The following is a 24,663-nucleotide window of genomic DNA, read 5'->3' as shown; positions in this document are numbered from 1 at the left end:
GCACCCCAATGTTCAATGCAGCACTACTCACAATAGCTAGGTCATGGAAGCAACCTAAATGCCCATCGACAGATGAAAGGCCAAAGAAGATGTGGTGCGTATATGCAATGGAATATTACTCAGAGATAAAAAAGAATGAAATTGGGTCATTTGTAGAGACGTGGACGGACCTAGAGACTGTCATACAGAGTGAAGTAATTCAGAAAGAGAAAAACAAACATTGTATATTAATGCATAAATGTGGAATCTAGAAAAATGGTACAGATGAACCGGTTTGCAAGGCAGAACTAGAGACACAGATGTAGAGAACAAACGTATGGACACCAAGGGGGGAAAGCGGGGCAGGGCGGGGGTCAGTGGTGGTGAGATAAATTGGAAGATTGGGATTGACATATATACACTAATATGTATAAAATAGATAACTAATAAGAACCTGCTGTATAAAAAATAAATAAATTTTTAAAAGTCAAAAATAAATAAATAAAAAATTAATTAATTAATTAATAATTAAAAAAAAAAAGAATGAGGTTGGAAGACTGTCAAAACAGCACACAGATCACATACTCAAGCCCCGGAAGATGGGGAAGTGCCGTAAGTCCCCCACTTTGGATGACATCTCCCTGCCTCACAAGTCTCAGTCCGACTGGGCTAGCTTTGGCAAGGGGACGGAGCTGGATCGGGAGCCGCTGCTGCCATATCTGGATCAAGTTCCAGTTTTAGTCTATCATCCAACACCTAGCCAGACTTGCCTAGCAACTCAGCTGAGAGGAACAAAATAGGATAGCTCAAAAGAACAGGCCTCATACAGCATCAGCCTAAAGCAGTTTATGACCCTGGAAGAAATGGATCAGAAAAAATGATCCGGGGGACTTCCCTGGTGGTGTACTGGATAAAGACTCTGCACTCCCAATGCAGGGGGCCCGGGTTCATTCCCTGGTCATGGAACTAGATCCCACACGCATGCCGCAACTAAGAGTTTGCATGCCACAACAAAGGAGCCCACTGGCTGCAACTAAGACCCAGCACAACCAAAAAAAAAAAAAAATCAATCAATAGAATAAAACAAATATTATAAAAAAAGATCCGGGAGTGTGTGATCTGTATGATGGACTTTGTTTATGAGAACCCAATTTGATTTCTGCTGTGTATGCAGATCACCTGGGCTGTACAGATGACTGGCTGATGAGATCCTTCACGTGCCCCTCCTGCATGGAGACAGTTGATGCAGCACTGCTTTTGTCCTACGAGACTAACTGAGCCAGTGTCTCTCACCTGACTTCAAGAGAACCATCATTTTTGGTGGTTTTGATCTTTTGTCATTGAGCCCAAAGAGCGGGGGATTAGGAATAAGACCATGCATGAAAGTTTCCTAAAAATTCCTGAATGGCTGCAGATGTTGGGGAAAAGTACGTAATAGTTTAGAAATTTAGGGGGAAAAGTAGGATGCTATTTTTATGTAAAGCCTTCGTTCAGTGTTTAAAAATATAATTGTATTTAGATCTTGTTATTGCTCCAGTACATAGGATTTGTGTAAAGTGTTACAGCAGCTATATATGTTTCAGTTGTGTGTCGAAGATTAGGATAAAGATAATGGTTGTTTTTCCTAAGTGAGATATCTTTCTTCTTTCCCCTACCCAAATTCTTTTCTGAAGTTGCTGGCATTTAGGTCAAGGTTTTATTTAAAGCTACATTTTATAACACTGGCACAAAAAAAGTAGTTTTAAGCTTTTTTGCATAGTTCTTTTTTTTTTTAGAATAAACATAGAGCATTTATTTTTTACTTTATAGGAACTCCACAAGTTAAGGTCCCATTGTTCTTTTGCTGTGATTGTTGTTCCTATTGATGCTGCTGTTTTCTGTCTTTGCTGGTTCTTTCTAATCTACCATTTGTCATTATTGGCATACGATCATCTCAGGGTCACAAGATGGCTGCTGTAAAACCAAGTATCATATATTCTAACAAAACAAGGAGGAAGCAGAAAAAGAGTCCCAACGGTCATTTTCCTAATGCATATTTATCTTTCTTCAGAGAAAAATATCATTCTCATAAGCACAATAACAGTCTTCCCCTAATTACTCATTTGCCAAAACAGATTGATATGACCATTCATAAGACAATTCATGGCAAGGAGGGATATGATAATGATTGCCTCAGCCTAACAAGGATTTATCCACAAAAGCTGAATTCTTCTCTCCTCAAAGAAATCAACACTTTTCTACATACAAAACACAAGTCTCTTGAAGGGTTCTTCATAAGTGCATTATAGAAGAATTTAGTATGTCATAAGCACTTAAGGATTTGACATTCAACTGTAGTAGTATCCATGTTGGTTAATTTTCTTACAAGCCCCATGATGAGTTTGAGAAAACCTGAAAGAATTAGAGTATCAGGTTCTATTAAATCCTTACATGTATCTTGCTTAAGTTTTGGTTCATTAATTTATATCCAACTACATAAAGCAAATTTGGAGGGAAATAAATAAATAAATAAATAAATAAGATTGAGGTCTCCAAATATTTTCATAGGAAGATGTCCACCATATATTAAATTATAAACCAGAATGTCTAAATACTATACCATTAAATCAAATGTACAGTCAGTGCTGTATATCCAACGGTTCCATATCCTGTAGATATGGAAGGCTGACAATACTACATCATTTTACATATGGGACTTGAACATCGGAGGATTTTGGTATCCATGGGAAGTCCTAAAACCAAACCCCTGCAGATACCAAGGGACCACTGTATATGCTTCTATCTGCATTTTTTACATCTGAAAAAATATGTGCTAAATTATTACTGGTGGTAACCTCTGAGTAGGGGGCACAATTGCCTTCCACTTCAGACATTTCTATGACTGCATTTTTTGCATTCAGCTTACATTAGCTTACATTACTGCTGTAAACAGAACAATTTAAACATGGTCTGCCTCTTGGGGTTGGCAACTCACCTGCAGATATGGTAGCCAGTCCTGTTTAAATTATGGGTACAGTGGACACCAATAAGTCTGTCTATAAAACAGGGAATATGGAATTAAGTAAGCAAAGTAAATACACTAAAACCAAGTTATACAATTTTCTGAAGAGTAGCCTTTATTAGTTACCACAACACTACCACTATCCTGAAAAGGAAAAACTCTGAAGAAAAGAGTGTTTTTGCAGGAATGTACTATCAAGAATTAACTACTATATGTCAAAATTCATTGTCTCTGGGAAATTTTGCATAGCCTCCAATCAGATGCAGTAGCGTGGACTGGAGAATGCCCATCAGGAACTTATGTGACTATAGAAAAAGGGAGTGGATTAAAAAAAAAAACAGGCTACCAGAAGAATAGCATTTGTTTTTGAGTGAAACAGATGGAATGCCTTCACTTTCAATGCTCAATATTAAAAAGAACAAACGGTTTCTGAAGGGCTCTTGGGGTCCCAAAGCACTTCCATTCCTTCTCTCATTCAGTGCTCCTCACATGCCACGGGTCTATGTGCTTGTGGAGTTCCCGGGTTAACTAGTACCGTTTTTGTTTCACAATGAAAAAGTAAGGCTTGAGACGTAAGCCCAAGCTGCACAGCAGGCAAACAGAAAAAAGACTAGAATTGAGTCTCAGGTTTTCCCAACTATGCCACAGTATTTCGTGGTCCAGCACTTAAAAAAATTATATGAGAAAGTAAATAAAACACAACAACACGTAGCTGATCTCTGCAAAAGATATGTCTGTGACTATGTGGTGATTGGCATTCGTCATCTCCTGCCTGGATTACTATCGCCCTACAATTCTAAAAATCTCTTCTATTTCAACTAATCCACAACATGGAAGATGTTATCTTTCTAAAATATAAACTTGGCTGGATTGCTCTGTTGCTTAAACATCTTCACTTAGCACAGAATAAAGCCCAAGTTTTTAGCACAGCATTGAGAACTCTTTACAAACAAGTATCAGTCTCTCTCTCCAACTGCATTATAAGTTCAAACTATGACTTACGGGCTTCACTGGTGGCGCAGTGGTTGAGAGTCCGCCTGCCGATGCAGGGGACACGGGTTCGTGCCCCGGTACAGGAGGATCCCACATACCACAGAGCGGCTGGGCCCGTGAGCCACGGCCGCAGAGCCTGCACGTCCGGAGCCTGTGCTCCACAACGGGACAGGCCACAACAGTGAGAGGCCCGCGTACTGCAAAAAAAACCCCACAAAAAAACCACGACTTACAAGGACCTACATCATCCACCTCCCTCCTTTGCCCTGCCAGCCTCCCTGATCTCATTCTCTACTGCCCTGCCCTCACTCACTTTCCCCTGTCCAGCCACACTGGCTTCCTTACTATTCCTCAAATATGCCAAGCACAGTTGTGCCTCAGGGACTTTGCACCTACTATTCCTTCTGCTTCAGAACACACCCTCCCACCCCATCTCCACTCTCCCAGAACACACCCTCCCACTCCATCTCCACCCTCCCACATAACCAATGGCTTGTTTCTCACTTCAAGGCTCTGCTCAACCGACATCTTATTAGAGGGGACTTCCCTGATCACCTAACACATTCCCTTACCTCTTCATCTTGTTTTGTTATTCTCCAAAGCATTTACCACCACTTGACAATCCATATATTGACTTATTTATTCATCTCTCTCCCCCACTAGAAAGTAAAGTACGTAAGGGAAAGAACTTTGTTCTCTTCCTACTTCCTAGAACAGTGCCTTCAACTTAGAAGGTGTTATACAAATATTTGCTGAAAATGAATGTATGGATTCTTTGCCCTTTCACATTACCCTCTAGTCACACCAGAGGCTGCCCTTCCAGAGCACAAGTTCAAGCCCTGTGCCTTTTGTACCTGTTCCCAATACCTGGGCTGTCCTTTCCTCATTCCGCAAAATCCTCTTACCCCAAGCCCAGCTCAAACGCTGTCTCCTCAGTCAGGCCTTCCTCAATTTCTCCTCTATATTCCTGATGCACTTGATTCTTTTATCATAATTAACCCACTTATAGTCACTACATGTTTATCTTCCTAGATAACTGTAAGTTGCTACTGAACAAAGACTTCTACTCACCTCTGTATCCCCGTGCCGTAACAACAAACCTATAAGGCTCTCGGTGTTTACTGAAACAATTTATTTTCTGAGTCTCTACCAATTCTAGGGAGTGGATAGTATAGTCTCCTCCTCATTATCAGTGAGCCTGGCATCTGTGGGAGGGGCTTATAGCAGAGGAAGTCACCAAAGGATCATAACTAAGGTCCTGAGACTGCAATGGCAGAGAGTATGGTGAAGTTAGCTCACTGGAGGCAGAAGACCCACAGAGGAGTCAGCATATGCAATGGACTACACTTGGTATAACATGTGAACAATCAAGGTTTACAAACGTGTTCTCCTGCACTTGTAAGGATCTTCTAGCCCATGGGGAACAGACAGAACACACACACAAAGGAGCCTGGAGGAAGCAAGTTGGTCAGCAGCTGCACCCTAACATCTTAAGAGGTAACATTTCTGTGACTACAGCTTACACAAATCAGATAATTTGCCTCCTTTCTAGACACCCTGGTTATCACACGCAAGACCAAGCCTGTAAAGTTTTAAAGCTAAAGTACAGGGACAATCTGTGAATAGGGCTTAAGATATTTAAGAGCTAGTACCTGCATTAAGCCACCAGGTTATAGAATGAAAATTTATCTTGAAATTCCAGTCTCTTCCTCTCTCTCTCACCTCCTTTCCCCTATCTTCCCACCTCCATCTCTATTCCTTCTCCCCTACTCCCTGTTTTATGTATATATGTGCATCATTTTATATATACACGGAATATTTACTGTCTGTTAGATTTATTTAATAAAGTGCACACTCCTCAGGCTCAATTTAGAAAGAGGACAAAATGAACACTTTCTCATGGGGGTGAGTGGCGTTCCAAAGACAAAAGATTCCTCAGTCTTAAAACATGGCAAACACCATGTTCCTTCTGATAGATAGATGCTAGAAAAAGGCATGTGGATCCTTAAAATTCACATGCTTTTAAGACCTACTATCAACAGAGTAGATCCTAAAGCAGAAACAATAAAACACCAGCCTTTTAAGTTCTTCCTGCCTGAAGATGAGAATAAGAGGTGGTAGTGTACTTCCTCACTTGCACCCAAAGTGTAAAGGCAGCAAAAATATCTTAAACAAGTATGATGAGGAAGCCACTCTTCTGGTCCACTTGTTTTGCTTTGCCTCTAGGGATCTGTCTCACTGCAAACCTTTGCTTTATGTTTTCTCTTTTATATACGCTAAGAACCTGAGAGTCTTAACCTTTTCTTCCACCACTCAACCAATAAATAGGACAAAAGAACATTTTTATTTTTTTATGTATTTTCCATTCAAATTTTTAAAAAAGAGATAAGTAAGCTAGTTCAGTTCATATTTCTCACAAAATCACTTTCCAAACTAAATTGTTTGTGACCATGAACAGGAAAAACACCGTCCTCTATTAGCACCATCTGACATTTCCACCTTAATGTTACCAAGCACAACAGGCCTAATGTCAGAAGTATTAAAAATGTTAAAAATCCCCAACCCCACTCAAAATGCATACCAAAGTTCTGGTAAAGGAAAACAAAAACAAAAACTCACCATTATCTTTATTTTCTTTCAGAAACCCATTAACAGCACACTGGAATTTAAAACTAGTGTCGTCATCTGGCACCTGATACCCAATTGTACAAATTTCTAAATAAGGAATAGTTTCTGGTAAGTCCTATAAGGCAAAACCATGAAAATATGTATTATTTCCTTTGTAGGGAAAGAATAAAATATTCATTAGAGAAGGCAGAATATAAACCAGGAGAGTACATTAAACTTAGTATGTCAGTCATTCTGATAAGAGCCATTTTTTCCAAAGCTGTTTTAACCAGTAATTATCACTTGATTTTCATTAAAACTGCAGAATGGACAGTTACTAGGCATGCAAAAGGAAAAGCAAATCTATGTGAATGAATGCACATGTAACTCAAAATGATATAAACAGTTCTACTTACATTTATGTTCTATCTTACATTTCAAGGGCCATAAAGCAGCTGTGATTTAAGTAGAATAGTAGAATAGAGTCAGAAGAACTTGGATTCGAATTAGGAAATAGAGCAAATTTCAGGCATTGTTGACAACTGGTATGCCTGGCATGGGAGAAATAGACTATCAATAGAAGACAGAAAAGGATAAGTGAAAATTCTCTAGTTCTGAATTTAAATGGAAAGTAGCAGTATGAACCTATGACATATTTTAAAAATATTAAAAACAAACATACATATTTCCTAGCTCTGACCACTGAAAAAGTCTAGAAAAAACTGATGTCATGTCAAAAGGACTCAGGAGTCACTGAGAAGCTCCAACTGGCCAAAGATAGGGTCTCAGTTAGAATAATAACTGTAACAGAGTCCACGGTGATATGAATAAATAAATTTTACAAAACTGGTCACCACTGGAGGATATTTGTGAATCAACTCATTATTTTGAAAACTGTTAAACAAAAGAAGAGAATCATGCCTCTACAACTGGGCAACCAAATAGCTGATGAGGGGAATCTTCTCCCCATAGAAATATACCCAGCTAATAAGTGAAAAAAAGAACAACAGAATTCACCAACATTTGAAGCCTCAAGTGAATTAATGGATGTAGGTATGAATCATCAGTGACTGCTAATATCACAGAAAGAGACAATTATATGTCTCCATGGAAGAAAACATCATCACCTACGAAACTGTCTTGCCAAAACAAAACATGCAAGCTTCATTCTGATCAACTACCAATTTACAGGAAATAAAAGGATTGAAGAATATGTTAACAACACATGGAATATAATCATCAAAATCTAGATCGGACAAATTACCTGGTTTCTTTAAAAATAAAATTCAAGGAGGAAAAAAAAAGTGAGAGAGATATGGAGGGAGAACCAAGAGATTAAACAAGACTTAAGAGACCTAACAATCAAGGCAATGTGTGGACCTTATTTGGATCTAACTCAAAATTCTTAAAAACAATTTTTTATGACATTGAGGAGACAACTGCAAATTTGAGCACTCGCTTGGTATTTAATATTAAAAAATGATATCATCGGAATAAAAGTCCGATATTTTAAATACACATACCCAAAATGTATAGCTGGGGCTTCCCTGGTGGTGCAGTGGCTGAGAATCTGCCTGCCAATGCAGGGAACACAGGTTCGAGCCCTGGTCTGGGAAGATCCCACATGCCGCGGAGCAACTAGGCCCCTGAGCCACAACTACTGAGCCGGCGCGTCTGGAGCCTGTGCTCCACAACAAGAGAGGCCTCAATAGTGAGAGGCCTGCGCACCGTGATGAAGACTGGCCCCCGCTTGCCGCAACTAGAGAAAGCCCTCTCACAGAAACGAAGACCCAACACAGCCAAAAAATAAATAAACTAAATAATTAATTTTAAAAAATGTATAGGTGTAATTACATGTTGTCTCGGAGCTGCTTCAAGATAATATGGAATGGGGTGAAACAGGTGGGGATATAGATAAAACATGACAGCCATCAGTTGGTAAATAATAAAGCTGGATGAGTTCGTGGGTATACAAGGAACACTCACAGTATTTTGTATACTTTTGTAAATGTTTAAAATTTGTGATAATTGTTTAAAATCAAGACGACACTGTAGAAAACAGTTTGGAAGTTTCTCAAAGTTTAAACGTAGAGCTACCGTATGATCCAACAACTCTGCTACTACCTACACTGCCCATCTAAAAGAACTGAAAGCAGGGATATGAGCAAATATTTGTACACCAATGATCATAGCAGCAAGATTCACAATAGCTACAAGGTGGAAACAACCCAAGTGTCAATCAACCGATGAATAACAAAATATGGTATATACACACAGTGGGATTTATTAAGCCAAAATAGGAATGGCATTTTGTTACATGCTATAACATGGATGAACCTTGAAAACAATAGGTTTAGTGAAATAAGCCGGACATAGAAGGATAAATATTGTAGATTCCACTTACACGAGGTACCTAGAATAGGCAAATTCATAGAGACAGAAAATAGAAGAGCGGTTACTAAGGGCCGGTGGGAGGGAAAATGGGGTTGTTACTGTTTGATGGTTACAGAGTTTTTGTTGAGGATGATGAAAATGTTTTGGTTATAGACAGTGGTGACAGTTACACAACACTGTGACTGCATTTAATGCCACTGAACTGCATATTTATAAATGGTTAAAATAAATATGATTTATGTATATTTTACCACAGTAAAAGAAAGAGGAATAACTCAGTTGAAATTTCAATTCTTCCTTGTCCGAGAGTCAGTTTCATCGTCTTTAAAATTAGTAATTGTAGTTGTCTATCCTCTGAGTTTAGTGCAGAGTAAGCACTCAGTAGGAGGTATCAGTACTACTTCCACTTCAACAGCAAAGGACTCTTGTGAAGAGTAACTAAGTCAATGGATATGAAAGAACCTTATAAATGGCAAACTGCTATACAAATGTTAACAAACATTAGGTGTTACTGTCTCCCAAGGCCATGGAACAGGTCAGAAGAAGGATAATTCTTTTGCATTGGTATGTCCTACATGGGCCAAGAGAACACATGGGTTTCTGTATTATATCAGAAGATATTAGGAAAAGAAAGCATAAAACTTAGAGAACAATTGTCTTTAACAGTGATGCTTAAACATGCTCAGGCAACAGCTTAAAATAAGTGCTAAAGACATAATGGACATACTTTTCTTTCCTTTTAGGCTACTACTATTCTTACTAAAAGTTTACTTCATTTTCAAAATATAGAACATGGAAGCTTATAGACTTTCTTAAGCATCTCTAGAGGCTACTGCTGAAGACTATAGTTCAATTCATATCTTTAATCTAATTTTGAAACAGCAATTACAAATGCGTATTTAAGGAAACGACTAGCTTCCCTTTTTGAACCCATGAAAGAAGGCCAGGATTCACCTTAGCATAAGATGATAACTACTGAATTACTATGAATTTTTACAGTATCAGAAAGAAGGTCATTTTCAATTACGGGTTCCATTTACCTCTGGCTTAAAATAGCGGCGAGTATATGTTAAGTCAATAATCAGCCCAAGTTCTTCATTGTGTTCTTGGAGTTTGTTAAGGGGGAAAAATATTCTTCTGGAGCAAGATTCTTTTCAAAACTCTGTCAGAAAGAATAAAATAAGAAAGAACATGCGTTTAAAATCCTTTATTATATTATCCATTTATTCAAACCCTGTGATGCTAACATATGAGATTCAAAGTAAAGTTTTTTCCTCTGGAGTTTACAAGCGGTATTACGATCCTTTCTTCCAGAGAGATTAGATGGAAGAAAATAAGCTCACTTCTATATAGTTATTTCTACATCTGTTTATTTCATGTTGGTCTCCTAACCAGACTGTAAACTCCCAGAAGGCAGGGACTACATCAATTTTGCCTACCGCTGTACTGCCAGCTCCAAGCAGAGTGCCTGTAAATAGACACATAAATAAATACTTCTTGAATATCTACCTATATCAAGGATGGTTTTCACTGCTAAATAATCTTTTATGTATTTGGCTTATTTATGTACTCTGTTCGATTGATCTGTTTGGTTATTCAAGTGCCAGCAACACACTTTTCTTTTTAAATTAGGAGACTATCTTTAGAGCAGTTTGAGATTCACAACAAAACTGAGCAAAATGTACACAGTTCCCACTTATACCCTCTCTCCTTCATCCCACACAGCCTTCCCCATTATCAACATGCCATACCAGTGTGCTTCATTTGTAAGAATTCAGGAACCAACACTGACACATCAGTATCAATCAAAATCCATAGTTTATTGCATTCATGGTACAAGTAACTGACTATTTCTTTATTTCTAGTATAGTCATCCCCAAACATTTACATACTGAGATACATATTACTCTCTTATAAATTACATTATTCTTTACTTATAGTTAGGGCATTCCACTGGTTTTGTTTTTTTTAAATTAAGTACAAAAGTAGGTTGTATTTATCTATGAATTCCATTTCTGGATAGTAAAGGCGGTATTAAAAAGTATTTGCTATAAAAAGGGAAAATGGAATATGATGGGGTTGAGAGCCAGGGCTTTATAGGGTGAATTCAGATTTCTGGAAGAATACGGTATTAACTTTTGCTTACCTTTTTTAAAGGAACTTTGAATGCAGTGAAACGAGTCCCAGGCATCCGCTCTCCAACTGGGAGATAGTCTTTCCACCTATTTATATATATTTTGTTAGGCAAATTTTATGTTAGGCTGTCTCCTTGCATAGGATGAATGCGCCTTGAAAATGGAAATCATATCCCTCTATAGTAGGTCCCTCTTCTTTCTGCTTTGCACTTTGCTGCTCCACTTATTCAACCCCACGTTGTAAGAAGCTATACTTCCCTCGTTCCTGTTTTCCCATCTTGAAAACAGATAAAAGGCAACAAAACAATGCAAAGGTCTCAAAAAATTAGGGATATCTAAAACCAGAGATGCCCAGAACTTCTGTATCTCTAATAAAACCTAGCCCGGTGTTGACTACTATGGTATCATTAATACATACATGTTGACTGAAATAGTTTGAACTCAATTCTTCCCCTTCACAGTTTAGTTTTAGTCCTCACACAAAACATGATAATAAAATTCTTTAATGCTAGGAATCACAGTGAAAAATAATATCTGAACTGACTTCTGTAAGATGAGTTAGAACTAAGGTTAATTCCGTGTATCTGAAGCATAGAAAGTGAGGGCAATAGTGGCACAAGATAGGGCTAGAGAAGCAGAGAGGATTCTAGACCACGCAGAGTCTTAAAGGCCAACAGTTTGTTTTCTATTCTCAAAACAATGCTTTTGAGCGATGTCTATGAGCAATGTTCCAACTTGCTTTTAAGGTTTCTTGTGTGAAGAATGGATTGGAAGGAAACAAGAAATATGGACACTACTTAGGACCTAATTGCAGCACACAGGCAAGTTCAGTATTAGGATGCTGAGGAAGAGGTGACAGATTCGGAAGAAATTCAGGAGATAAACCGAAGCGGGTTTAATGGGGTATGAGATGGAGGAAAGGAAGGTCTTAGGGAATTAAAGGGTTTACTGCACACATGAGCAAAGTCTCAAAATTAATCATTTGAACGTACAGAGGTAGATCTCTCAAATGACACCGGTTAGGAAGCAACAGTACGCCCTTTATAATTCCTAGAGACAACACAAATCAACTGTTTCGATGGAAAATTCGGCAGTACCCGTGCGTATTTTCACTCAACCTTAGTTCCAGGTCCTCTTACTCACATTTTCTGTGCCAAAACAACACAGCTTGAGGAATTGAAGGGGATTCCATTTTGGTAATTAAGGAGTGTCCCCAACACTGACAGTCCCATCTTAAAAAGCAGTCCCTCTGCATTTTACCCGAGGAGCTATGGCCAGAGCCTCTCTTTGAAAACGACGAGGGGAAATCAGAACATCACACACTGTCCCTTTCAGCTACTGTGAACTGAGCCGCGAGACGACCAATACCCCCTAGCACAGCGCGGACGGGGCAGCGCGCGGGGGCAACAGTCACAGGTGACGGCACAGGAGATGAAGCCCAGGCCCAGGGGCTCTGAGCTCCACCAGCAACGCCCAGTGGCCAAGGCGTATTACCTTTCCGGGATGTGCTTTCCGCCCTTCCTCCTGGCCGACGAACCTCCGGAAAAGCCGCGACGCTGACACCAGCGCCCACGGGCATGATGCCACTGGCTCACGTGACCCCCACGATGCCGCCCACCCAACGCCAAGAGTGCTGAAGTCGCCAACCCGGCGCACTCGGTGCCACCACAAGGCCCCGAACCACAAGCGCCAAGGCACAAGCCCACACAGCTCGCGGACCTCCTTCTACTGCGCATGCGTCACCGCCCGTCCAGATGACGTCCTCACGCCGAGACACTTCATTAGTAGAGGAGTCTGACGCCTGCAATTCCCTCCTTAGCCGGAAGATGGTAGCAGAGGTCCATTAGTTCGTGTGTGCACCCTTCAGAACTCCAATCATATGGGACATGGAAAGTTGTCCCACTCTCCCAGTATCTTGTGTGGTTCTTTCAGATATTTCCCAAGTGCTTACGTTCACACTTGTATCTTGTATGTAAGTATTTCTACGTAATGGAGATCCTGTATTTTATACAAGAGCAGCATACTATACATAGTCTACAATCTGTCTTGGATAGTGATTTTGCCAGTCAATTTTTGCATACATCCATTCGATTCTCTTTAATAGCTGCGTCAGATTACATACTTTACATGGCCAGTCCAATATTGACGGACTTTTAGTTGTTATCAGTTTGGGGGTATTTTGTTTGTTTGTTTTGTTTGTTTGTTTTTGTCCTCTGTTATAGATAGGCTGCAATGTGAACCTCTTTATACATGTGTATAGCTATATACAAATTTCTAGACATAGAAATTATGGAATGAAAGAGATGCAAACTTAAAATATTGAAAGATTTTCAATCCATCTAATCTGCCTAATCAACCTTCAAAAATACTCTATCAACTTATACTCCACTCACAGTGAAACATTTATTGGGTTTCTATTATGTGCCTGGTATCATGCTGGAGGTTGACAGTATGGATTTACATTTTAGACAATACCAAAATATGCCTGAGAGAGATAAGAGTGGAGCTCAAGTATAACATTTCCTCACAGTATCAGGCATAGGGATCTGTACCTGTTAGAAAAACTATGAATCCTGCCACAAGTGGAACAGCAAAGAACAGTATGTCCTACAGTAGGTCTGAAGGTATAATAGCATACTAAATTCCATTGTTATTTATAATAACCTATGTTTTTTGTTAGTTTTACTTTTCAGTTTCTAATTTCTGAAAGTATCTGACATACACTGTTAGTAATCTTCTTCACAACCATTTGAGCTGGGTAAACTGAGTCAGGAAGGTCAGAATTATTGAATGAATGAATGAATGAGTAAAAAGTTCAGTAGCTTTAATGTATCTGGGACAGTCCATAGTCTAACCAAGTTTCAATCCACAAGCATTTATTTACAATTCTGAAAACTTCCACATAATTACAAATGGGACAATAGTAGTCAATTACTACTTGGATAAAGAAAAGATACAAGTTAGCACAACCTAGTTCACAAACTTACAATTAGGCACATTCAATTTGGTGCTAAGTCATAAAATATTCTTTTGCAATTTATGAAAAATATCCAATAGGCATGTAATGGCCAAAAAGTACAAATGATACAAATATCTATAGACATGACAATGTACAAATTGTGACATAAATCTATCAGAAACTAGAAAATCTATGTTGGTCTTATAGTTCCAGCTTGCTAAAAGATACAGGCTTTGGGTGGGAACACAAAAAAATCCAGACCTGGCCATAACGGGGTTTCCAGAAAGTACGGGAACTAGCAAAGAGTAGGCCTCTGGATGGGAGTGGGTCCAACATGAGATGAAATAATGCCTTAATGGGTATGTAGTATGCTGGGATGGAAAATATAGGAACAAGGGATATTTGGAGAATCAGACAGCTAAGTATTTGACACTAACAAAATCTACCAGTATCCCATAGGGCCTCAGGTACCATGCAAGGGTTTGAGGGATTCCAGTATTTAATTAAATCAAAATGTGACAATGGGAAGAATTAAGGACAGCCTCAGGGGTAGACGAACTGGGGATGTTTACACCAAGACATGTCTCAGTTAACCTGATGGGTTCAAAATGCAGGAAGTGGGTATACGGGACAAGACAATACCCTAACTGTAAGAATAAAGGTTTCGGTCAGGGTAGGGCCTCATGTTCCTAAGTGTTGAAATAGAGCTCTTTAGTTTCTTCCTCCTACATGTAAGATTCTTTTAGAGGTTAAGATGATTCTGAGCCTGCAAGCTAAAGTTAAATGGCTGGAACCAGGGAGGGAAACTAAGTTACATAGGCTCGGAACCAGGAAAAGCCTAACTAACGGTTTGCCTAACTAAACAGAATTGAATGTTGGAACTGAATATTTTAATATGTAAACATTTTACTGACCCCAAAATGTGGCTTACCACACTCCCCCCAATCTCACACCACCCACCCTAACCTGCAGTGGCTATGGGTCCCTTGATTTCCATGGAAATATAGAGAAAAGAGACACTGATCTGGCTTTCAGGTATTTAGTAAGTTGTTAGGCTCACATCACATACTAGTATCATGTAAGTAGACCATCTGAAGTAGGAAGCTTAGGGGAAAAACCTTGAAAAACACTTAAAAGCTTAAGCCACATCTCTATACTACAACACCTTTCACAATTTCTTCTCAGATAAGCATCATCCCCATCAGTGAAAAAACTCGTATCTCATAATAATAAAAACAGGCCTAAATATTAAATGTGTGTCTTTGGAGGTCCCATCTATGGGATATCTTCCTGGTACTAGAAAAGTCGCCAGAAAGATCAATCTTTGCACCCCTCCCTGAAAGCTTACCACCAAGGAAAATGACTAGATCCATAGATTTCCTCCCTCAAACCAGCTTACCTCAAACATAAATCATTAGCAACTCAGCCTTTACTCACATTATCACAGTCACAAGAGTGGTTAGGGAGCAAAGCACTAACCACGGGAACTAAAACAGAGGTCACCCAGGCCAAGCTGGGCTGATGGCAGATATCTGCTCCTTACGCTTGGGTGCAGAATGCGACTCGCCACAATGCCTTTTTCACAGACCCTTTTTAAAGTTTCTCCACAAAATCCAACAGGTCATGTTCGTTCATGATGCTTTGAGATAAACAATTGTCAAGAGAAAAACATGCAATATGTCTTACAATGTTGCAGTCCTTAAAAATATGACAAGGAGATAACCATGTAGACAAAACCAGAGCATTTAAAATAATCTGTATTCTACAAACATACCAGTGAATGCTATTAATAAGGTAATATGACATAAAACAAAATGAGAAATATATGTAAGACTGTTCCCTTTAGTGTACAGAATTCATGGCAGTTGCTGCACTATCGAGCTACTTACATCTATGACTGTCTGTTCTGGTAATACAAAATGAGGCCAAAGTGTGTCAACTTGTTTCCCACAGAAACCAAAAAATCTACATGAATCACTTTTCTCCTGTGCCCTTTCACCTTATCTGCTCCCAGTTCTCCACGAATGTCCTCTTCCTTCTCTAATTATTCTCCTCTTCATTTTGCTTGGCCTTGCACCCAAGCATGCAAGACAGAATCCTAGAGGTCCAAGATTCTAGAGTGGCTGTTTGCAAGGGGGAGGAGGAGATTACAGTAACTGTCACACTGTATATACTTCTGTGCAAAGAAAAAGGGACAGTATTCAGAATGTCTCTCACATATAAAAGAGCTGGATGGCAGGATACCTGTGTGGCCCAAGGAACTAGAGGTAGCAAATTATGGGGAAAACAACTGTAACCAAAGGCTGGAAGAGGAAATGTTTGCAACCAGCTCTGTCTCCTAGCTCTCTGGTATTTGCGTCCAACAGGCAGAGTCTATTTTGTGAAGCATCAAACACTGAAAAGAAGACTCCTGCTGCTTGAAGTTGACAGGAAGTAACATCCATGAGGGTAAGATCAAGGCTTGTCCTAGAAACAATGCCCATAATGGAAAAAAAAAAAAAAAAGAAAGCAGAAGAGAAATGTAAGTCGCAAGTCCAACCTGGCCCAGCCTGGCCCAGTCCAAGGAAGGTAGGAGTCAAGGAGACGAAATTAAAAGAGAAGAGCCTTGGACCACAACACTCTCCACAAGGTACACTCAACGAACTTCACCCTACGCTTTAACCAAGTTACAAAAAGAGCTTCTTAATCCTTACTTTTGCTCCTTAAAAGCTGCTATAAGTTCACTAATTAGACAGATATGATTTCAGAGCACCTGTAATAGTTCAAACTAGATGGCTCTTGCCTTCCTAAGGATATTAATTAAATAAGATATATATAGCTCTAAGTATATGATACATAAAATATAATACTGTGTAGGATATAGGTAACTGTTAGTAAATTATATTAATGAACGTCTGTAAGAAATGTTGCAATGATTTCCCTAATGTAAGAGCCTGGGGGAGGTAAATCTGTCTTCTAGGATTTCCTCCCCAGAGCTCAGAAATTTAGGTGTTGTTTTAGCTCTCCTACACTCTGTCCACCCAACCCCACCTTCCTGTTTGGGATCGGACCTCCCTATTGTCTATCTCATACCTTGAAACTGCCTGCTTTGTGACATCATTCTCCTATATCATATAAGTGACCAGTGAGTAGTAACCAGTGACCTTTGTACTGGACACATGCACTGTTCAGCTGCAGCCACTCAGACATCCTCTGGTGTTGCCTCCTCATCCCTTGTATCTGCAGTTGATGTTTTCTCTTCTTCTCTGACCATGTCAGGTAAGAAAAGAAACTTTTAAAAGTTTTTCATTAGATTTATTTTGCCCCTAAATTTACTAGTAGATTCAAAATAGCATGGAATAATGAGGGAACGTATTGCACTAGAAGTCTGGAGACCTAATTTCAGGTTTGACTTTACTATCTGTGTGACTTTGGACAAATCAGTGACTGTCTCACAAAGCCTGATATTTTCCTTACCTGTTACGTTAGGATACTACATTGGTTGATCACTCTGATCCCTTTCTTCTCTAATATTGAGCCTTAAAGGGTACCCATGTAGAAAATGAAAGCAGGGACTTCTCAAGAGTGTTTCAACAGAAACACAGAAAAGCCAGGTGACATAGAAAACTAGCAATATATACCAAGATGTTTCATCTCTACTGGTCTCCCTCCACTAATATTTCGACTAGTTGAAAAGAGAAAACAGGGAGAGAGGATGGAGAGTACTGGGCTATATAGGGAGGCACAGAGTCAAACGTAAGGAAGTTTAGGATTGTTTTCATCAGCACAGGCCAACAGGAACCAAGAGATAGGAAACAATATAAGAATGAAGAGGGAAAGCATTGAGGAGCTCTCAAGAAAAACGTAGTTTGCAATGGAATGTTGATGGGAACCAAAGATTTTAAATTAAAGCAGAAACAGCATAGAGTGAATTCTGCTCAGAGCAGGGCAAAACAAAGTTGATTGTAGCAAATCCTTATTTTAACAGACTAAGAGGAAAGTAAGGACAGAAGAGGGTATCACCAGGAAAGGCAGCTTACCAGAAAAGTCATACTCAGTTTTTTTTTCTTTTATTGCCTCTCTGAATACAGCTGGCACTTGACAGTTTTCAATATAAACATTTTAGAAATATGTCCTAGAAATGATGCTTCCTATATACAAGAAACCAAAGTGGTTATCTAGGGGTCTGCTTTTCAATGTTTTATTCTTTCTAATGTTTAAACTATGTAGACGTTTTACCAATTAAACATTTTAAATGATATCTTCGAAATTGAATCAGAAGGACTATTTCCTTTGTGTGATATGTAGCTTCTAAGGCAAGGTTGCTTTTCATCTTTACAGTTCTTTCCTTCCTAACACAGAGAGCACATTGATCAACAGCCATCGTTCGTTTTTACATCTTAGCTACCTAAGAAGAAAAAAAAAAAGTCAAGCCCCACATTTCTAATTCCATATTGAGGGAAATCGCTGGGGATCTAGTGGTTAGGACTCGGTGCTTTCACTGCCAGGGCCACGCGGCGTGGCAAAAAAAAAAAAATTCCACATTTATCTAGAACAATATTGCGGAGTCCTTTCGATGTTCTTAAATTTGAAAAATCTTTTTTAATTGGACTCTAGTGATGATGTTTTTTTTAGGTTTTGGGATGTCATCTTCTTGGATGTTGAAGATGATTATAATCTAAGTTCTAGGATAAATACAAAAACCTTCTTGATACTTTTTAAGCTTCCTTTCTGCTTATTATATATTTCTATTCTTTGAAACATATATTTCTACTAGGCTTAATACCTGTTACTTGCTGGGTAAAAAATATGAATGAGCACAATAATGAAATTCTTTTACACTTATTATTTTGCTGTCTGCTTTGTACCAGTTTTCATTGAAATACTTGTCTGCATATATTGTGGCTACCTATACTTTCACATTGATTGAATTTTGTTGCTTGTTATGCATTTTTACTGATATATCTTCTCTGTCTGTATGTATTGGCTAGGAATTCATTCAAAATCACCTTCTATCGTGTTTTTTGGTTAATAGTATTCACTAAAACACAGTGGGCAAAATTCACTTTCATAACATTGTATGTATGGTACAGAATGTCATTTGTTAGTAAACTCATTATGCTTTGATACTTGCCACATACCCCAGTTTTCATAACTATGTATTTCGTTTTCATTATGTAATATGTTTTTCATGATTTTTCTTTGTCTTTCTAGAACTTATTGTATCTTCCTCCATATAAATCATATACAATATAACAGTTTATTCATGTATTAATTATTACTGCTATTATTATTGGTGGTGGTGTTATAACCACTTTATAGATGAGTAATCTGAAGTAATCAGATAACTTTTCTCTTAAGAAAAGAAATTTACTTTCTTAAGAAATTCACTTTCAGGTAATCATTTTGAGGTAGGATGAGAAACCAGGCTTGACAAGGGTAAAAATGACTCTTTAAATTTACCAGGTGGACTGAGCTATATGTGAACTCTAGGTAATAGCGTGGGAACTGCACAAGCAAAGTGAGACACTGAAGATTACAATGGTAATAGCCGTACTGTTTTCTAACAGACAAAAAAACTGCCTATAGTATAAGTTCTATTTCTCCTGCTTTCTGGCAGTATCATGCTCAGAGTAGCATCCTGCCAAGGAAGTCAGGATACTTAGGTTCTGAAACCTGGTAAGGATACTAACATAATGAGAGAATTTGAACAATTCAACCCGACCTCTCTGAGCCTCAGTTTCCTTCCTCATGAAATGAGACTGTGAAAATAGAAGTTCTCTAAGGACCTCCTAGTTCTAAAATGCTTCCAGTCTAGGAAACAGCATAGAAGTCAATACTAGCGCAGGCTGAAGGGAAAGATAGGGCAGGGAGAAGGTTGCTTCCAGCCTAGAGAACAATGTCTGAACCATACCACTTGGGTCTTCTGCCCATCTGTGCCCAACATGGGAGCACAGGCAGTTAATACAGAAGAGTGTAAAACTGCTCAGTCCTTACAACCATCATAACGGTCTGATTTTTGGTTTCTCAGTAAGTATTGACGTTAGAGGTGTCCTGATAGCAAGAATCTTAAGATAATGCTGTTCCTCAAACATAGTGAGAATTTATCAATCTCCCTGATTTTTTCATTACCCTCTTGTTCTTACAGAAAATTTCCAAAATCCACCTGTACTTGGAACTCTAAATTCTCTGCAGCACTCTCTTCCTATGGTGAGGAATGCAACTTCCCTAACAGGAAGTGTCTGCAACTTCTCCAGAGTCTCTGCTCCTGCCATCAGTTTGGCATCAGCTACTGGTACCTCCTTCCGGACACTCATGTGTAGTGCCTACCTTCACCAACAGTCTAGCACAACTATGTTATCTGCAGTTACTGACCAGAGCCAGATCTCCACTTCAGCTGCTTCCTATCCAGGTGTTCTTGACTGGGACATCACAGGAAGCACTGAAAAGAATTTTTCTTCACTCGGAGACTTTACTCTGGCAGTCACTGACCCACACACAGATGCTTCCTCCATGTTTATGGCAGCCCAGTATGATAAAACTGCAGGCCCCAATAACATGGCCCCTCTATATCCATCACTTTCTGCCAGACTTGCTCAGGGAACACCATCTCAAATTCCCAATCAGGGACACAGCCTGTCACTTCCCTACCAGGAAGGAAGGCAAATATATTACTATAACCAAGGAACATTGGGGTCTTTACTGTATGGAGAACTTGGCTCCTGCATGCAATCCTATGGCTCTGTGTCATACACAGGAAGTAGGGCCTCTGTGCAACCAGAATTGGTAATGGTACTAAGGGAGATTCAGCCCACAAATATCCAACCACCAGCTTCCACCTCTGGAATCTACTACCCTGTGTATGCTCAACCCATCACAGAAACAAGTTTTCAAGAAATCCCTGATACTCACCAGCTCCTGGCTTGCACTGATCCCCTCAGCCAAGAGGAGAAGCCTGGTTCTGAAAATGCTGATCTGGGAAAGAACAGCCTGAGTCTTGAGGACCGAGGGACAGTTGAAAATGGGATGGAATCTAGCAGTGGTTTTGCAGACATTACTACATTGGCAGAGGATATTCACCTTCCCCAGCTCTTTAATTCTTTGAAAGATTTTGATCAATCAAAAGGTCCGAACGTGATCAAAGCCAAAGGCAACAGAGCCATTAAGGTGAATCAGGTGCAGGAAAAGACAGGTATCATAAAGCTTCCCTCTGATCAACCCAGGAAGAACAAACATAAAGCCTCTGAGCCTATCAGTGGTGCTCCCAAGGCCAAAATCCAGCCAAAGAATCGAGTGCCTGTTAGGGGGAGAAGTGGTTCTATGCAATGCTGCAGTCAGTGACAGGGCTCCTGTGAACACGGCCAAGGATTCTAAAGGCAAACCTCAGAAAGCTGCATCCAGAAAGATCAGCAAAACGAGCGAGCCATGGGCAGGAAAAGACAAAAAGCACCAGAGGAAGAAAGAAGGCTGAAGAGAATAAGCAGTCAGGGAACAAATTCAAGGCAGAAGAGAAGCCAACAATTCCCCAGACGAAGTGAAAGCAACACCAAACTGAGCTTATCCAAGAGAGCTTTAAAAAGCCTCGAACCTCCATAGGCATGTGCATGCTGGAGTCTGTGAAGGTTTTTCATGCACTGGGGAAGAAGAATGATAAGAGAACTGGGCTCTCCTCCTGTTGGGTCTTGGGAAATTCAAGCAAACCTAAAGACCCCCAGCCACCCCCAGCTATCCAGCCATGGCGGAATACCCCACGTGAGGGTAAGGGTCCTGAGAAAACTCAAGTCGAAGCCCAGAAACCAGACAGCAGTGCTGAAAGAGAGTGTCCGTCTCCACCCCACTATGAGCTGCTGCCTCCTGGGAAGGTCAAGTTGATACCTCTGCCTTTCTCTGCCTGGGACAAGCCCCAAGGTCGACCTGCTCCTCGGAGGCCACAGTCTCTGGCCTCACATCAGCCTGCTGTTGCTGACCGTGCCCACCCTGCTTCTACTAACTCAGCTCAACCTGCTGCAGTCAGTTCTTCCCAGCCAGCTCCTGCCTCTTTGTCAGGTCCTGCCAAACCATCTCAGCCAACTGTGACCAACCCAACGTAACCAGGTTGGACCGACCGTACCCAGCCTAGTGTCCCTCAGTCTGCTGCTCCTAGGCTTGCACCCTACAAAACTTTATCTTGCACTTCTCTCCAGCGAGAGCCTGTTCCCCCTGCTGTGACTAAGCGCCAGTCCCCAGCCAAGCTCCAAACCCCATTTCTACTCCAAGACTTCAGCAAGCAACCAGTTCCATGGAGGGAACGCAATGTTCCTGAGGCAGTAATGTCAAAGCCCATCAAAAAAGAGCAGAGGCCAGAGCGGGAGGCCATGAAGAGGTGGGCCCAACAACAAGGTGAGAATGCTGCCAAATACACCTCTTTGGGGAAACTGCAATTTTTCATTGAGAGGGAAAAAGAAATGGAAATTGCTGACTACTACGGATATTTAAAGTAAGAGCTGCTAGGATTGCTGGTGCCACCTTGGGGACCAGCTGTTCTTCCATATATAGACAAGATAGGCATAAATTTATTTATATTGGTATATTTTAAAACAATAAAACTGAATAAAAAATGTAATAGAATTAATAGATGAGTAATAAACCTTTTGAATTTTGAGATGCTGCTAACTGTGGCGTGTTTTTTTGTTTTGTTTTTGATGGAGTTGGAGTCAAAGTCTGCATGAGAAAGGAAGAACTGAATGTTGGATGGGACAATGAAGGAAAGGGGTAAAAACTGAGGAAAGAAAAAGGAACTTGGCCCAGGGCTAGGAAGGCCAAAAGACATTTATGGATTTATGAAAGGAAGCAGGAGTGAGGATGAAATGGCAGAAGTAAAAAGCAGGGTCAGAGGTCAGGGTTGAAAGAACCAAATCTGAGTAGAGTTGAAGATGACAGAAGGTGACTCTAGGTTCACTAGGAGAAATAGAAAAGGTCTCTTGGGGAGGTTGGCCTTAAGTCTCACAACCACCAGATAGGTATTTAAGAAAACAAGAGGTTCAGGACACACCTCTGAAAGGTTTGAGTTGCCTTATTCAGGTGTGATTATAGTGGGGGGATAGGGAAATCTACGAGAGAGGTGGCTAGGGCTCAGAGTTATCCTAGGGGCAGCTGACGACAGGGGCTGAGCCAAGGGAACTGCTGCATCAGGAGGCCCACGAATAGGGCCTGGTATGTAAATCACCATGTACTCAACACCTGAGCACCAGGGCAGCTAATGAACTATTCAGTTAATCCTGGCAATGACAGGCAAGGCCAGTATTCCTGTGCCACTTCACTTAGAGAGGTGAATATAATCATCAAAATCTAGATGGGACAAATTACCTGGTTTGTTTAAAAATAAAAGTCAAGGAGGAAAAAAAAAAAGTGACAGAGACATGGAGGCAGGGCCTAGAGATTAAAGAAGACTTCAGAGACCTAACAATCAATGGCAAAGTGTGGACCTTATTTGGATCTAACTCAAAATTCTTAAAAACAATTTTTTATGACATTTAGGAGACAACTGCAAATTTGAGCAGTCACTGGGTATTTACTATTAAAAAATGATATTAAGGAATAGAAGTCCTAGATTTTAAATATACATACCAAAAATATATAGCTGGGGCTTCCCTGGTGGCGCAGTGGTTGAGAATCTGCCTGCCAATGCAGGGGACACAGGTTCGAGACCTGGTCTGGGAAGATCCCACATGCCGCGGAGCAACTAGGCCCCTGAGCCACAACTACTGAGCCTGCGCGTCTGGAGCCTGTGCTCCACAACAAGAGAGGCCGCGATAGTGAGAGGCCCACGTACCGCGATGAAGACTGGCCCCTGCTTGCCGCAACTAGAGAAAGCCCTCTCACAGAAACGAAGACCCAACACAGCCAAAAAATAAATAAACTAAATAATTAATTTTTAAAAATGTATAGGTGTAATTACATGTTGTCTCGGAGCTGCTTCAAGATAATATGGAATGGGGTGAAACAGGTGGGAGTACAGATAAAACATGACAGCCATCAGTTGGTAAATATTAAAGCTGGATGAGTTCATGTGTATACAAGGAACACTTACAGTATTTTGTATACTTTTGTGTATGTTTAAAATTTGTGATAATTGTTTAAAATCAAGATGACACTGTAGAAAACAGTTTGGCAGTTTCTCAAAGATTAAACGTAGAGCTACCGTATGATCCAACAACTCTGCTACTACCTACACTGCCCATCTAAAAGAACTGAAAGCAGGGATTTGAGCAAATATTTGTACACCAATGATCATAGCAGCAAGATTCACAATAGCTACAAGGTGGAAACAACCCAAGTGTCAATCAACCGATGAATAACAAAATATGGTATATACACACAGTGGGATTTATTAAGCCAAAATAGGAATGGCATTTTGTTACATGCTATAACATGGATGAACCTTGAAAACAATAGGTTTAGTGAAATAAGCCGGACATAGAAGGATAAATATTGTAGATTCCACTTACACGAGGTACCTAGAATAGGCAAATTCATAGAGACAGAAAATAGAATAGAGGTTTCTAAGGGCTGGTGGGAGGGATAATGGGGTTGTTACTTTTTGATGGTTACACAGTTTTTGTTGAGGATGATGAAAA

At 40.0% G+C, this 24,663-nt stretch overlaps 3 pseudogenes; 2 read left to right on the top strand and 1 right to left on the bottom strand.

Annotated features, from left to right (window-relative positions):
• Nucleotides 1–12,869, bottom strand: part of LOC101283647 (RNA/RNP complex-1-interacting phosphatase-like) — a 30,042-nt pseudogene extending 17,173 nt beyond the window's left edge.
• LOC125961286 (uncharacterized protein C2orf78-like) overlaps nucleotides 1–22,527 on the top strand; it is a 30,603-nt pseudogene extending 8,076 nt beyond the window's left edge.
• On the top strand, nucleotides 579–2,476 carry LOC101283149 (RING finger protein 11-like; annotated as a pseudogene).
• Nucleotides 22,528–24,663: the final 2,136 nt, after the last annotated feature.

The sequence above is a fragment of the Orcinus orca genome, chromosome 15 (assembly GCF_937001465.1).
Source record: "Orcinus orca chromosome 15, mOrcOrc1.1, whole genome shotgun sequence".
NCBI classification, from domain to species: domain Eukaryota; kingdom Metazoa; phylum Chordata; class Mammalia; order Artiodactyla; family Delphinidae; genus Orcinus; species Orcinus orca.
Note: the sequence above shows the minus strand (reverse complement) of the source record. Positions and strands in the feature narration are given on the sequence as shown.